Source organism: Glycine soja, chromosome 6 (genome assembly GCF_004193775.1).
Source record: "Glycine soja cultivar W05 chromosome 6, ASM419377v2, whole genome shotgun sequence".
Lineage (NCBI taxonomy): Eukaryota > Viridiplantae > Streptophyta > Magnoliopsida > Fabales > Fabaceae > Glycine > Glycine soja.
This window is the reverse complement of record NC_041007.1, coordinates 27,852,192-27,868,210: the sequence shown is the minus strand read 5'-3', so window position 1 is coordinate 27,868,210 and position 16,019 is coordinate 27,852,192.

The window sequence follows — 16,019 nt, the reverse complement described above, 5'->3', positions numbered from 1 at the left end:
TAAGACTGTTACCTTTGAATGAGTGGAGCCACCTCTTGGCTTTTCCTGCCAGTGAAAATGAGAAAAGACTGAGTCTGATAGCTTCATCTGGTACACCGACAATCTTAACAGTGTTGCAAATCTCAATAAATGTTGCCAAGTGTGCATAGGGATCTTCATTAGGTAATCCTTGAAATAAATTCCCTTGTATCAGATGGATCAAAGAATATGGGTTGGTGATGTTGTGCGCTTGCACTTCAGGACATGCAATGCTAGTGAAAAATTGTGGTACCGAGCTACTTGAATAGTCTTCAATGGTAGTCCTCTGATCGTGCTCATCTACCATGGTAGCAGTTTTAGACAATTGATTAGTGGATTCCCTTGATGATGGTGAATTAGGTGATGATGAATCAGAAAAATGGGTCTCTTCCTCAAGAATGGATGCAACTGTTCTGCCTTGCAACAATTTCCTTCTCCTCTCAGCCCTGTTCCTTGTCAGTGTAGGTTCAATTTCTAAGTCCAAAGGAACTAAAGTGCATGTGGGAGATCTATGCTTAAACAGTACAAGCAGAACAATAGTTATCCAGTTCAATACGAAAATACAAATATAAATTAAAGAACAAATATTCATAGAAACAATCAAAGAATAAAAAATAAAGAATAGACACCTAAGAACGAGCTAACTTCCCAAATAAAAAGAAGTTCCCCGGCAACGACGCCAAAAACATGTTCGCGGCCGACAAGTGTACCGGATCGCAGAAGTAGTATAAAATGGTAAGAACCGAGTATCGAACTCTCGGGGAACTTGTGTTATCTGGCAAGCTATTTCGGTAAATAGGTGTCTGGTATGAAAAGATGATTGTGGTTATGAACAAGTATGTAAACTATCTATGCAAAAAGAAAGAAAATCACGCAAGAGAAATGTTGTGTAAAAAACAAGTAGAGAACGCGTTGGTCTTCCTAATAGGTTCTTGATGTTAAAATGGATGTTCTCTATCTAACAATGCTCATGTATTCCTATGTTGTCTCCTGGACTGCTAGACCCCGAGTCCTCTTGATAGCCTAGCCTAATCCTGATCAAGCCTCGTCCGCAGATTCCTCTTGTAATACTAAACTTAACCAGGACCACATTAAGACACACATACACAACTAAGTTCTTGTACCCCGATTCCTCGTGATAGTACAACAACTTAGCCCCGTACTATCAAGGACTTTAGAATCAAACCAGTTTCCACTATTGAATGACCCTAACAAAGCATGCATCTACGTGATCAAGGTAAAGGCATACTGGAATGAAAAGCATATAGCACAGAGAACACACTAAACATCATTACATAGATAGAAATATATTTATATCAGCTACCTATAGGGAAGATCCAACAGAGGATTTAGCTTTCCATAGTCCGGAAACCTCCTTTACAATAAAGAGAAGAACAAGATGAAAGATTGCAAAAATACAAGTGGTGAGGATGTCTCCTTCACCTCTAGGATCTCACAATCACTTATAAACTCATCTCAAGCTCTTAGAACAGCTTCCGCTTCGAGCTCTCGTCTCTGCAGATCTTTACACAGTAAAATCTCTCAGAACTCTTTGGAACTTGGACCTTTCTCTCTCTAGAACTTCCTACACATGCAAAAGCTTCAAGCCAACGCCAGACTCTCGTGCATGCAGAGGCTTCTCAAGAAAAAATGTCAAACTCCCCCCAAAAATCTGATTTCAAGCTTAAATAGGTGGGTTGGTTTGTGCTCGCACGCTTAGCACAAATCTAAATCGCTTAGTGCGCATAAGTGAATTTTGGCTTAGCGCGCTTCTCTCATTTAGCTCATCTTCTTCTGGATTCTTCCTTGCGCTTAGCCATTGAGTGTCACGCTTAGCAAATGCTCGCTAAGCCAGAAGATTGGCTTAGCAAGAAGGTGAAAACAACATTTTTGCCAATTTGCCTAATTAACCTGAAATTGAGAGAAATTGATTATTAAACACACAAAAAAGTATAAATTATCTATTACCTATATTCAACATAAAGTACTTATAATATTACAAAACAACTATAAATTGGAGAAGTTTGATACAAAATACACAAGTTTTATACACAAAAGTTAGTCGTATTCATCAACTAACACCAGTCCCCAAGCAACCATCGGTTCTTGAGATTTCCAATAACCTTGTAAAATCCTTTACAAACAAAGATCCACAAGGGATGTACGCTCCACTTGAACTGATCCACAAGGGATGTACGCTCCACTTAAATTGATCCACAAGGGATGTACCCTCTCTTGTTCTCAGTATTACAACCCAAGTAGATGTACGCTCTACTTGTACCACAAAGGATGTATGCTCTAATGTGTTAAGACAAAGAATTCTTAGGCGGTTAGTCCCTTGAATCTTTGTAATGGGAAACAAAAGATATCTCAGGCGGTTAGTCCTTTGAAATCTTTTGTTCAGAGGAAAGAGGAAGAATCAAAAGAATTCTCAGGCGGTTAGTCCTTTGAATCTTTTGGCAAGAGGGAGAAGGAAGAATCAAAAGAATTTTCAGGCGGTTAGTCCTTTGAATTCTTTTGGCAAGAGAGAGAAGGAAGAAAAGATAGCACACTTTTGTTTTCTATAAAATTTCCACTTGCAGAAAAACAAAGTTTTGAAACCGAAGTTTAGAAATCTTTTTGGCAAGAGTTTTTGCAAAGAAAGACAATGGGCAATGGTCAAAAAAGATTTGAAAGAGATATGTGTTTTTGATGCTTGTAAAATGTGTGCCAAGGTCTTGCTTTTATAGACTCTTCATGTCTGGTCAAAAACCATTGGAAGAGTTATGACTTTTGAGAAAATCATGTTAAGAGTTATAACTCTTAACTTTTTCTTCAAAACTATTCATTGGTAATCGATTACCACAATGGTGTAATCGATTACACAATGTATTTTATGAAAAGTTTTGACTCTTCACAATTGGATTTGAATTCCAACATTCAGATTCACTTATAATCAATTACTAATATAGTGTAATCGATTACACTATTTGAAAATCATTTTGGAACGTTACAAATCATTTGAAAATATTTTGAAAACCAATCTGGTCACTGGTAATCGATTACTGCTAACTGGTAATCGATTACCAGTGAGTAATCACTCTGATAACTTAGAAAATTTGAGAAAATTCTTTTGCAAAACAAAACTGTGCTATTTGGTTTTTGAAAAATTCTTTTAATACTTATCCTATATGAAGTCTTGACTTGTTGCTTCTTGATTTCTTTTCTTGAATCTTGAATCTTGCATTGGATTCTTGATGCTTGATCTTGAAGTCTTGAATCAATCACTTGGGCTTTTGGCATCATCAAAATTGCTTGGTTCATCATCATGATGCTTGCTTCTACAAAGGTTTGTCCCATATTTTTCTATACTTGTAGCACCACTCATTGAGTTGGTGTGGAACCATGTTCCTTCATGGGAAGATGCCCAGGAAAGGGGTTTTTAGACCTTACACTATTCTAACATACCCAACACGACTAATATATATGTTTTTGTTTTTATTACAGGTGTTGAGGGAAGAAGCCCAGAGTATCAAGAACCTCTGGGTTTGAGGTCAAATCCTTTCCAAGGGGGAAGGGATGATGCAATCCTACCCCCCCAAGGGTATTGGATAGAAGACACCAAGAGGATTGGGCTAGAGCGGCTAAAGAAGGCCGTAGGGTTCTCATGAACCTCAGGGTAGATTTATGAGCCCATGGGCCAAGGTTGGGTCCACTTTTCTTTGTAAATATTAGAATAGGTTTTCCTTTTTTTGGGCCTTTTATTTTGGCCATTCTAGTAGTATAGGGTTTTAGCCTTGTATTTCAAGGCATTTTGAGTAGTCTTTGTAGTAGGGACTTTTTTGTATTTTCATGTATTTTGGCCTAGGGTGAGCTTAGCTATTAGAGGGGGGTGTGTAGCTAAGTTCTAGCTTCTCAAGGAAGCTTCTCAAGGAAGCTTATGAAGAAAGCCTCTTAAGGAAGCTTCTCAAGGAGGTGAGCTTAGCTATTAGAGGGGGTGTGTATAGTTAAGCTCTAGCTTCTCAAGGAAGCTTTCATTTAATTAGTGACCTAGGCTATAAATAGAAACATGTGTAACACTTGTCATAACTTTGATGAATGAGAGTCTCGTGAGACATACTTCAAAGTTCAACTTCTCTCCCTCTTTTTCTCCTTCAATTTCGTGCCCCCCCTTCTCTCTCTCTCTCATTTTTTTCCTCCACTGAAGCTTCCTCTCTAAGCTTCTTATCCAAGGCACTCTCTTGGTGGTGAAGTTCCTCCTCCCATGGCTTATTCCCTAGTGGATAGCGCCTCCTCTCACCACTTCTCCTTTATCTTCCGCTGCATCTCCATGGTTGAAAATCACCATTGAAGGACCTCATTGAAGCTCAAAGATCCAGCCTCCATAGAAGCTTCTCAAGCAAGCTTCCATCAATTTGTATTGAATGCTTTTAGACTAGGCATGTGTGTGATATAGTCTAAGTCTTTTTCATGCTTAGTAGGGATCAAATGTGAAGTTTTCCTAAGTAAAAGCAATAGAACTTACTTCTACTTGAAAATTTATTGGAACCATCGAATTAGTTGATTGCCTAGCTTGGTAATCGAGTGTCAAAGCCAGTTTCAGAAGATGGAAGGATCTACAACTTAAGGATAATGGATTACCTTCCTTGATAATTAATTACCATGCTGTTGGAAACAATGAGAAACTCTATGTGTGATTCTATAATCGATTACCACAAGTGATGATCGATTACCCTAGAAAACAGAGAAACATTAGAAGTATTCAAACTAAAACAAATTAATTGATTACCCTTTATAATAATCAGTTATTTGGTTTTTGGAAATGTAGAACAAAGAAGATTTTGATGTGTTAATCGATCTCCTACGTTCATAATCTATTAGATTTGTTTTAACTATTAAAGTTTATAAACGCCATGTGTTCTCTTTATTAGAGTCTCCTAAAAGGATTGCACTACATTTACTCTGAAGACTGAAGTTGATCAAAGAATCATTCATTCATCCATCATGATTTGATTATCTTATGAAAAGAGCTTGAAGTTATTAAAGATCTACACTTTCATATGTATTCAATCCTTTTCTTAAATTTTTTTAGTTTGTGATTCTTGGTTAGGGTTACCAAGATGTTCAGAGAATTGATAGGGTTTTATTTCTAGATTTGGGTCTCTCTCTTGTAGGTTTCAAGGGAAAGATTAGAGTTTCTTTTAGGCAATTGTGTGTGCATAGTGTTTGTACTTAATTCTCTAATAGTGGAAGTTCTAAGAGGTTTTTGAACATCTGGATGTAAGTCCTCTATGGACTAAACCAGTATAAACTCTAGTATGATTCTCTTTCTCTTAAACTCTTAGTCTTGTGATTCATATTGGTATTGGAATTGATTTTCAAGGGCCATAAAAACCCTAATTTTCACATAATCTAGTTATAATAGTTTTATGGATTGTGATAATCTTTTTGAAACAATATTTTGAGAAAACTTTAGTTAATGCAAAAGAGGTCGCTTTAGTTGGATTAAAGAACGAATTGGTAAAGATTTCGAAAGAATCTATAAAACCCCAACCCCCTTCTAGATTCCCAACTAACCCAACAAACAAAACTAGTATAAAACCCCTATCTTGATTCTCTCTTTTATCTTGTTATTAAGTTCTTCTTGATATTGTGTTGTGTTGGTATTTGATCTTGTAATTGGATGTGCCATTAAAACTTTGTTTTTAGAACAAAAAGCGATTGTTTTCTCTAGCAATATTATCCTTGTATTAGAATATTTTGAGGAAAACCTTAATTGTTCAAAAGGGTATTCATATTTGAATTGATTTCATCAAGAAATTTTCAAAAGTTGTGGAATTTATTCACCCCCTCTTTTCTTGATTCCCGATCAAACTAACAAAACCTTGATTAAGGGACTTAAAAGTGTAAAACCCATTGTGCCAATGACTTTTAGTAGTAGCTTAAAGTTTATGATTGCACCTTAGGTATTACCTATTAAGTAAAATCCTCGATTTACTAGTTTTATAGTATTTTTATCTTTTTTAATTATATTTGAAAATAAAATTTAGAGAAAAATTAAGGCAAGAAGAATGACTATTTTTTTTATAATATTTCCTTTTTTTCGTGGGTTGACAATTACAACTCAATTTATTGTGTGCTTGTGTTATACTATTGTGTAACAATATTTTAAATAAGGATAATATTTGTGTGATTAAAAATGTGTTAGTCATGATAAAAATAATTAGTTTGAACTAAATTTAAGCATAAATTATGCTTAGTCAATTGTAGTCAAAGATTAGTCAACTAGTTAAACCTTTCTAAAAAGGGAATGAGGCTCATGTATGGCATTATGATGAACTTTTGAAATAAATGGAGAATTAACTTTCTAATGGCAGGATTGACTTATTATATAGTTGTAATAACTTTAATTAGTAAACTTGAGTGTTTCAAAGTGATTAATGATATAGGAATTTAGTTAAGGAAATTAAACCTAATTAAATTAATTTTCTATTAATTATGTTGGGAAGATTCAAGAAATTGTATTAATATAGAGAGATTCAGATGATAGAAGGAGAAGAGAGATATCATACAAAGTCTTTCATTTATTGCAAATAAAAATATTTACATGAAGGAGTTCAAAGCATTCTCTAGCTCTGTAAACCCAGGATACAAAGCTACTTATTAAGGAGACAACAACTAAATGAATAACTGAAAACAGTTACAACAGAAAAGTATAAAACAAATATAGTTACAATAATACCTATGTTAATGAACCACAAGAGTGGATGCTCCCTTCATGTTTGGACGCTCCACCAGATTACAGAAGAATTGGATGACCAAAACAGAAGAAAAAAGTACTAGACTAGATGACCAATGTTGTTGTCCACCCTATCTCTATTGTCCATCATCCAACAATAAAAAATCTCCACCTTGGTTCAATAGTATTTTTGAATTGCAAGTAAGTAAGTTCATCTCCAACAATCTATATTAAGTAAATCCAGACAGTGCATGAACTTGCTCCTTGGAACAGGCTTCATGAACATATCAGTTGGATTCTATCTCATATCAACTTTCTGGACACTGACCCTCTTCTCAGTACGAGTGAGATGATATATGATGTTAATGTTGTTAGTCCTCTCATGATGGACTTGATCCTAGGTTAAAAAGATTTCACTCAAACTGTCACAGAAAATTATAGCCTTTTTATGTGGAAACCCAAGATTGTAATCAGAGTCTTTAGCTAGATCCCATCCTTTGCTGCCTTTTTCAAAGCCTCTATAGAGGATAAAGTCATTATGGGCTGAAGTGTTGCCTTTTAACTGACAAGGGAGTTGGCAATCGTGAACACGTACCCAGTCACAAATCTCCTTCCATCAAATTTGTAGCATAGTCAAAATCTGGGTAACCAACGAAAGCACAAGACACTCCATGGTAGATGAGTCCAATATCAATAGCTCCACAAAATAATCTCACTTCGCATACTCTACTATTGTCCGTCTGCTCCCACAAATGAAGGTTCGTGATCATCACAGGTACCAACCATACAGTACAAAAATTGCAAGGGTGAATTTATTATATAAAAAATTAACACAAAAATCAGATAACCATGATTAGTAAGAAAACATTAACAAATACCATAATCATACACAAACATCCATTAGTCCAACATACACTCAACAAGTAGTCATCATTCATCCATAATTCCAATCAATCATGCTCAGTATGATGCAGGCACCTGACCTCAACTCTCAAATGCAATGTGGTACCATTTTTCAGGAAATAGCCTAAGCGTGTCCAGGCGATGTAACATCCCATTTTTTTCATAAATAAATTTAAAAAGTTTTTTAGTAAAAATAATAAAAATAAATAAATAGAGTAAATAATAGGTCATAAATGCCCCTAACTATAAATAGCAACATGCTAGGTTTTTCAGACTGACTCCTCAGCCTCCTCTGCCTCTCATTTTCGTTTTTCCCCTTCTCCTCTCAAAACCCTTTCTTTTTCCCGCAGCTCTCTAAACCTGTCTCAGAAAAACGACAATCTCGGACTCATTCACCGTTGGATTGTCGTAAAATTTAAACACCAGGTTCAAAACCAAATTCCAAGCATTCTCACCGTTGGGAATTTCAAAATCATGTCTGAGCTTATAGTAGAACCCTTTGCATTGTAGCCTTTTAATTTCCCGCAGAAACCCAAAACTGTTTCAATAAAACTATGATCCCGGTTTCATTAACGGTTGGATTTTCATGAAATTTGGATATGTTTTTCGAAATTCAATTGCACACACTTCCACCGTTGGGATTTGCGTGATAGTATTTGTGGAGGGAGAAAAAGGAATCGCATGAAGAGAGTACAAGTGAAGGTTTCAATCTCTTCTCCGTCTCTCTGACATTTGAGAATTCTATCGGAGCAATCGGAGGAATAACTGAAGGAATCTCAGGGAACCGCTAGAGATGCTGCTATCGCTGGCTGAAGACACGTGAGTCCGCTCAGAGGTAAGGGATGAGTTATTCACAATTGGGGATTAGTGAGAACATGTGTAGGGATCCTTAGAGATATCAACTGGAATGAGTTTTGGGGTATTTTTGCAATTTTCATTTTATCCTTATAATTATTACAGTGAAATATATATGTTTGACAGACTAATTGTTGTGAAATTGATACGCTATTGTGTTGAGTGTGAACCCTATAAATCGAGCATTTTTCTAATTAATATGAATTGATGAAATAAAGTAAGGAAAAAAATTAGAGAGAGATATTGATTTTGTATTTTCTCTTTTTCTTGTTTTTTTTTAGTTTTTTATATATAAATTAAAAAAATTAATATCATAACTGAAATTAACCAAAGTGTTGATATAATTATTTAGAATTTGTGCATTGAAAGCTTACTTTGATAATTGTGATTCAATATGATGTATGATAGCTTATATATATAGAGGTAGTTATTTATATTAATAATTTATGTAAATAATATTGTAGAGTGTTATAATATGATTCCAAAAATTATTAAGTGTTGGAGTTTGAGAATATTATGGTTAAATTTGATGAACATGTGTGTGTTGTACCTTATGAATATCATTAGGAATGTTATGAGATGGTTGATGTGATGTTATGAGATGTTAAAATGTGGACATGATATTCGATTGTGAATAAGTGGATGTGTTTAACACTTGATGTTACATTAATTATATTGTGAGTTATGAATTATACAATAACCCGACCAGTGTTTATGTGCAGTGTTAAAGAGAAAGTGTAGGTTCCTAGTTAGGAACCAGTGTTAAATTGTAGCGCAATTGTGTTAAACATGTTTGAAACATGAGTGTGAGGTCGTGGTATTGTATAATTCATGAGCAATGTTTATAAATGAAATATGTGATGAATTATGGAATAATATGTTGCCTTGAGATTATAATATTGTTATTGAGATTGAGTAAAAGTGTAAAGTAGAACATGTGTTGAATTGTGAGATACGTGAAAACATGTGATGGTGGATTGTGACATTATGAGATGTGAAATTTTGAATAAGTTTTGGTTGTGAATAAGTGTGTGATTAACTCTTGATGTGACATTATTTGTGTTGTAAGTTGTGAATTGTACAATAACCCGACCAGTGTTATCTTGAGAAAAGTGTAAATGCGCAGTGTTAAAGAGAAAGTGTAGGTTTCCTATTTAGGAACCAGTGTTAAAGAGAAAGTGTAGGTTTCCTATTTAGGAACCAGCGTTAAATTGTAGCGCAATATGTTGTACGTGTTTAACACACGAGTGTGAGGTCATGAGTATTGTATAATTCACGAGCAGTGTCTGTGTGCTAAAATGATTTTAGGGGTTGGACCTGAATCAGGAGGGAGAGGCCCTGACGGACTCTTCGAAGTGTAGGCCTTGGGGGTCACCGGGTTTGAGTGCTCCTTTAAGCCTATGCTGATCCCATATGGTTGGAGCATTCTCGCAAAACATCATGATCCTGACTGGTCTCCCTATGATCTTACTTAGTGAGAGTGACCTGACAAACCCATTGTGTGATGTGTCTTGTTATGTACTCTTAAGCGCCCCAGGGTGGTTTTTCACTGACATGGTACCACATTGCATATAGGCTTGAGTCTAAGCATAACTGTCTCATGCGCTTGCTAATTGTGTATTATGAAATTGATGTGTTATTATGTCTTGATCAGAGCGTGTGATTCTTGTGTAATGTGATTGATGATTGAAAAGTGAACTTTGAATGACAAAGTGGTGGAATTACGTGAATTACGTGTAACTAAGTTTTATTTGGTTTATATGATATGTATATCTAGTTGTCTTATTTCTCTATTAGTTAGGAATGTGATAACTCACTCCTCGTGTGTTATTTGTGTTTGGATCTGGTGATGATCTTGAACTTTGTGTTCGGGGGAGCAGATGACTAGGTGAATTGTTTTAAGGAACCATGTGCTGAAGGACGTCGGGACACAACGCTCTGATAGGATGTGGCATTGGGGTATAGGGTTTCATAGACGACCTTGTTTGAGCCGAAGTGAATTTATTATTTATTTAGAAAAGTTTTATGATGATGTTAGAAAGGTGAATGTGAGCCTGCTACCCTCTTGAAAGACTTATATTTAAATATGTTTTAAAAACTTGAATTAAGTTTAATTTTTTTAATTATTTCTTTTATTATTAGTACATATATGTGTGGGGTAGAGGGTGTTACAGGCAACACTCTCACTTAGAAAAACTAGGTAGCAACTGTTGAGATCACCTTATCATGCACAGGTAACTCCCCCCCCCCCCATGGTGATCAGCCTGAGTCTTAAGGGAGTTCCAAATTGAGTGACATGCCCCCAAGTACAAGTATTTCCCCTGTTGAGAAACTACAAGTACTTACTGACAAAGTTTATACTATTTCCATGTAATATGAAGTATGAAGCATGGACACCATCAATGCACTGACCGTGGATAATTAAAGATTCTAAGTCATCCCCCTCCAGAGATGCTTAAAACTCTTTAACCACTCTATTTCCCCCATCAGGGATATCCATCATGGTCACTGCAACCCCCATGTACATACACATCACACATCATCACAATGACATTTTCAACATCAACAACATCTCATCTCAATGTCATTATCAACATCAACATCATCTCATCTCAATGTCATTCTCAACATCAACATCATCTCATCTCAATGACATTATCAACAACAACAACATCATCTCATATCAACATAATCATCAAAAACAACATCATCTCATATCAATATTATCATAAACACCAACATCGTCTTGTATCAATTATTATTAATATCATCTTCAATAACAACATCATTCTCTATCAATATTATCATAAACATCGATGTCACCTCATGTGAATTAATATCATCAATAACAATATCATCAGTAAATCACATTCCGCATACATATACATATATAGTTCATGCCTGAGATTCACATTCCACAATAATGTCATTTATCAATAATAGACATATCACATTCCATTAGTCAAAAACATTGTTTTTTCTTGAAAAGCAGCATGTAACAGGGATAGGCATACATCCCCATAGTTAGGTTCCCTGACCCCAACTATGGAATCAAAAGTCATAAATTATAATAAACTCCCCTCACCTATCGTGAGCTCTCCATCAATTCCTCTTTGCGTTGTTCAAAGACCTCTCCCGTTCACGTTTGTCTGTACAAACACAACGTTCTATATACCAAATCGAAGGAATTTAGTATAGATTTCAAAAACAATGTTAATAACAACATTTGGAGTCAATTACCCCTGTCAAAACATAAAGGGTTAAGGGATGTTTCAGATTCTACTAAAAGGAGATGTCATTTTGAAATTCCAATCACGCCAATGTGACCGGGGATCAACAAAGGTCATGAAAATAACATCAATTTTATAAAAAAGATAACTTTTACAACATCTTATTTTCAAGGGTTTTTCATAGGAAGTGTAACAACACCCTATTACAGTACCCAAAACACACTAAGAGAAACTCAAACTAACTAAGAGAAAGACTTAGAAGTCAAGATTACCTCAGAGAAGCTACGAAAGAAAGGATTGAAGGATTTTTCTCCACCGAATCCTTGAGGTGGATTCAGAGGATTCTGCTCCGATTAAAACATCCTTCTTGGCGTGGTGGTTCAACAGCAAGCAACAGTGGCTCGTGGTGGCCACTGGTGGTCGTGGGTGGTGGAGGAGGAGGTGTTACGACATGGGTGGGTGTTTGGAGAGAAAAAAGGGTGAAAATCGTGTTTTTCACACTGAGGGACATATTTATAATCTGCAGATCTTGCTTAACGAGCTCATCTCGCTAAGTGAGAGTCCACTTTTGGTGCTAAGCATGACTTTTCACGCTTAGTGCAATTCCTCTCGGATTGGGATTTATGCTATGCGCAATTCCTCTTGCGCTAAGCGTGACAATTCACACTAGCGCAATTCCCTCTCGAGTTGGATTGTGCTTAGCGGAAGAACCCACGAGAGAGGTAAAAAAAATTTATTTTAAAAATTGAACGGTCAAACCGTGGGGCCATGCATTGGGAAGCTACAGACAAAATTTGAAGATGATCCAACGGTTAACGAATCCAGGATCATGGTGTTACCATAATAGGTTTAGGTAAAATTTGAAATCTCATAATTTCAACTCAGGTCAATAAAACTCTACATAACTCAACATCCACATCAAGAAAATCACATATATTCACACCATACCTCAACTCATTCAAGTCAATCATATAATCAAATAACACGATAAATACAATTGAACATCGATTTATAGTTAGCGAAATTTCAGGGCGTTACAACCTACAACACTTGCATAAGGAACACGTGACATGTACTCCTTCTCTGATTCTGACTAAGTAGTTTTGGGTTTAGATAGACGAATAAACATTGTTAGTGTAATACATATTGGTTTTGCGAATGTCATCCCAAAATGATTCAACACTTTTTGAATGTATTCCTTTTGACACAAAAAAAACTTCTTCCAGATTCGATTCCTCTTGATCTCCATGCCCAAAATCTTTTCGATAGATCCCATGTCCTTCATCTCAAATTCACTACTGAGTAGTGATTTCAGTTTCTGAATTGCCAATAATTTTGAGATGCTATTAGCATGTAAACACATGAGTCATAGGGACTTCTGATGTACACATGAGAGAAAATGAACTCATTGAATCTTTTGTAGCATTGCCTTGATGATTGCTTCAATCCCAAAATAGGCCTTTTCAATCTACAGACAAAATTTTTATTTTGTTCCACCTCAAAACTTGTATGTTGTTGAATGAGAATGTCTTCCTCTAATCTTTCATGGAGAAAGGAAATTTCAATATTGAGTTGCTCTAACTCCATGTCGAGAGTTGACACTAGGGCCAACAAAACACATATGGAGGTGTGTCGAACTACTGGAGAGTATAACTCGTAGTCCACTCCTTCATTCTAATTGTAGCCTTTAACTATTGTCAGGGAAATTGTGTATGGTCAAGTGAAACCACAAGCTTCGAAATAGTATTAGGACTGTCCAAGTTGTCTCCCAAAGGATTAGTGTTTATTCAAGTAATTCTAATAAAAAAACTAAGGTTTTATAAAAGTATTTTCTCAAAGGGTTGTTTCAAAAAATTAAAGACTAACGAACAGTAAAACAAGTAAATAAATAACTAATGCAAGAATGAGAGTAATATAAAATAGAGTAGCAAGAGAATGATCACAATATTTGTTGTGAGAGATGAGATGTTTGTACAGCCAGGGTTAGACATGGTTTCCCCATTTTTCAATATAATAAATGCAATTAGTCTAATTATTCGTGCAACTTATCCCTAATTCATAAATATATTCTAACTCTAATGTCTTAGGTGGAAGATCCTAAATTATTTAGATTAATTACCAATGTCTTGGAAAATTATTCTATATAATCAACATTGATGTTTATGAATTAACAAATCCTAATTGTTATTGACCTACATCTAGTGACAAACCCAATTAGATACTCTTCTCAGTTCAAGAACCAAAAGAGTGTTTGTCAACTAAACTGATAGTTCCTATGATTAAACAATAGGTGATCAGTCTAGAACAAGTATTAAGAGTAGAAGAATAATAATAAAAACATGAAAAATTGTATTAAAAGAATAATTACATGAAATTAGGTTCATTCATTCCAACCTCGATAGATGAGGAGATTAGTTGCTCATAATTTGAGTACAATGGATCTTAGAAATCATACAATGAAATCAATCTAAAATCCTAGGAATGATACTCTCTCTCGCACACACAAAACTACTGCTTCAATGCGTGCCAAGATAATTCTTCATTTGCACGCTAGGTTTTTATAAACCGCATTGGGCTTGATGTGACTCCCTTGCTTAAATGTGGGTATTGCCTCGCTTAAGCAAGGCTTTCTGATCCTAAATTGCCTAGCTACTATCTCTCTTGGCATATTCTTGGAATATTCCTTTTAGATTCACATGAAATGAAAATGAAATTCACAATTAATAGTGACCTAGGCTATAAATAGAAACATGTGAAACACTTGTCACAACTTTGATGAATGAGAAACTTGTGAAACACACTTCAAAGTTTAGCTTCTCTCCCTATTCTCCTTTGATTTCCACGTCTCTTTCTCTCATTCTCTTCCTCCATTGAAGCTTCCTCTCTAAGCTTCTTATCCAAGCCACTCTCTTGGTGGTGAAACTTCTCCTTCCATGGCTTATTCTCTAGTGGATGGCGCCTCCTCTCACCTATTCTCCTTTATCTTCCGCTGCAACTTTATGGCTGAAAATCACCATTGAAGGACCTTATTGAAGCTCAAAGATCCAGCCTCCATAGAAGCTTCTCAAGAAAGCTTTCATCTTTTGCTTACTGACTTAGCTTACTTAAGTGAGCTTTGAATTCATCAACAACTTCTAAGTCCTCTTGCTCATAATGCGTACCAAGTCACATTTCTCCTTACATTAAAATCTATAGGATATTCAAAATCTAATTAACCAACGAGAGCACTGCACGTGTCTCATAATAGATGAGTCCAATATCAGTTGTACCCTTAAGATACCTGCATATATGTTTCATAACTTGCCAATTTTCCTCCCCAGGATTACCCATATACCTACATACAACATTGATTGTTTGTGCTAGGTTTGATCCGGTGCATACCATAACATACATTAGACTACCTACAACACTTGCATAAGGAACACGAGATATGTATTTCTTCTTTGATTCTAATTAAGTAGAATTGAGTTCAGATAGACGAATGGGTGCTGTCAGGGGAGCACATACTTGATTTGTGGATGTCATTCCAAAACAATTCAGTACTTTTTGAGTGTATTCCTTTTGACATGTTATCGGTATGAAGGTCACAGTGTATGTATTCATTCCACTTTTAATGAAATTTGTTTTCATTTACTTTTATGCATTTCTTTGAACCTTTATCTCCTTCTAATATAGATTTCTTCTCTAGGCGTACTTTTACTGAATCTCCATTGTTTATTACTATCAAAATTCCTATTAGCATTATTCTCAAATGTACCATTAAATTTATCATCGAAATCATTATTATCGTAAATATAATTACCACAATTTCTATCATTATTAAAATACTACATAAATCTTTTATATGAAAAACTATTACAATGGATATTAGTATTGAAATTGTTATTACTTAGACAATTCTCTTAAATTGAAAATTATAGCTGCTTGTTTAACGAAAAAGGACTTACAATCAAAAGATTGATTTTATGTCTCACACTTATTTTTTCGTTAAATAGAATTTAGAATAAAAATATTCTAAAAAATTATTTATAATTCTCACAGTTAACATGCTGATAATCATATCAACCACATGCTTGCAATCTAGCTCAACTATGGCATTTTGTAGATTGAGCTCCCTAGTCAACAAAAGAGCACGGAAAAGGGGCTATAAATAAATCTTCTATTATATTTATACTGTAATTAATTATTTATTTTAATGACATTAAATAATATAATGATAATAAAAAAATCGAATCGATATCTATTATTTTATTATCATTTCAATGATTAACAAAAATGCTTTAATAAAATAATAG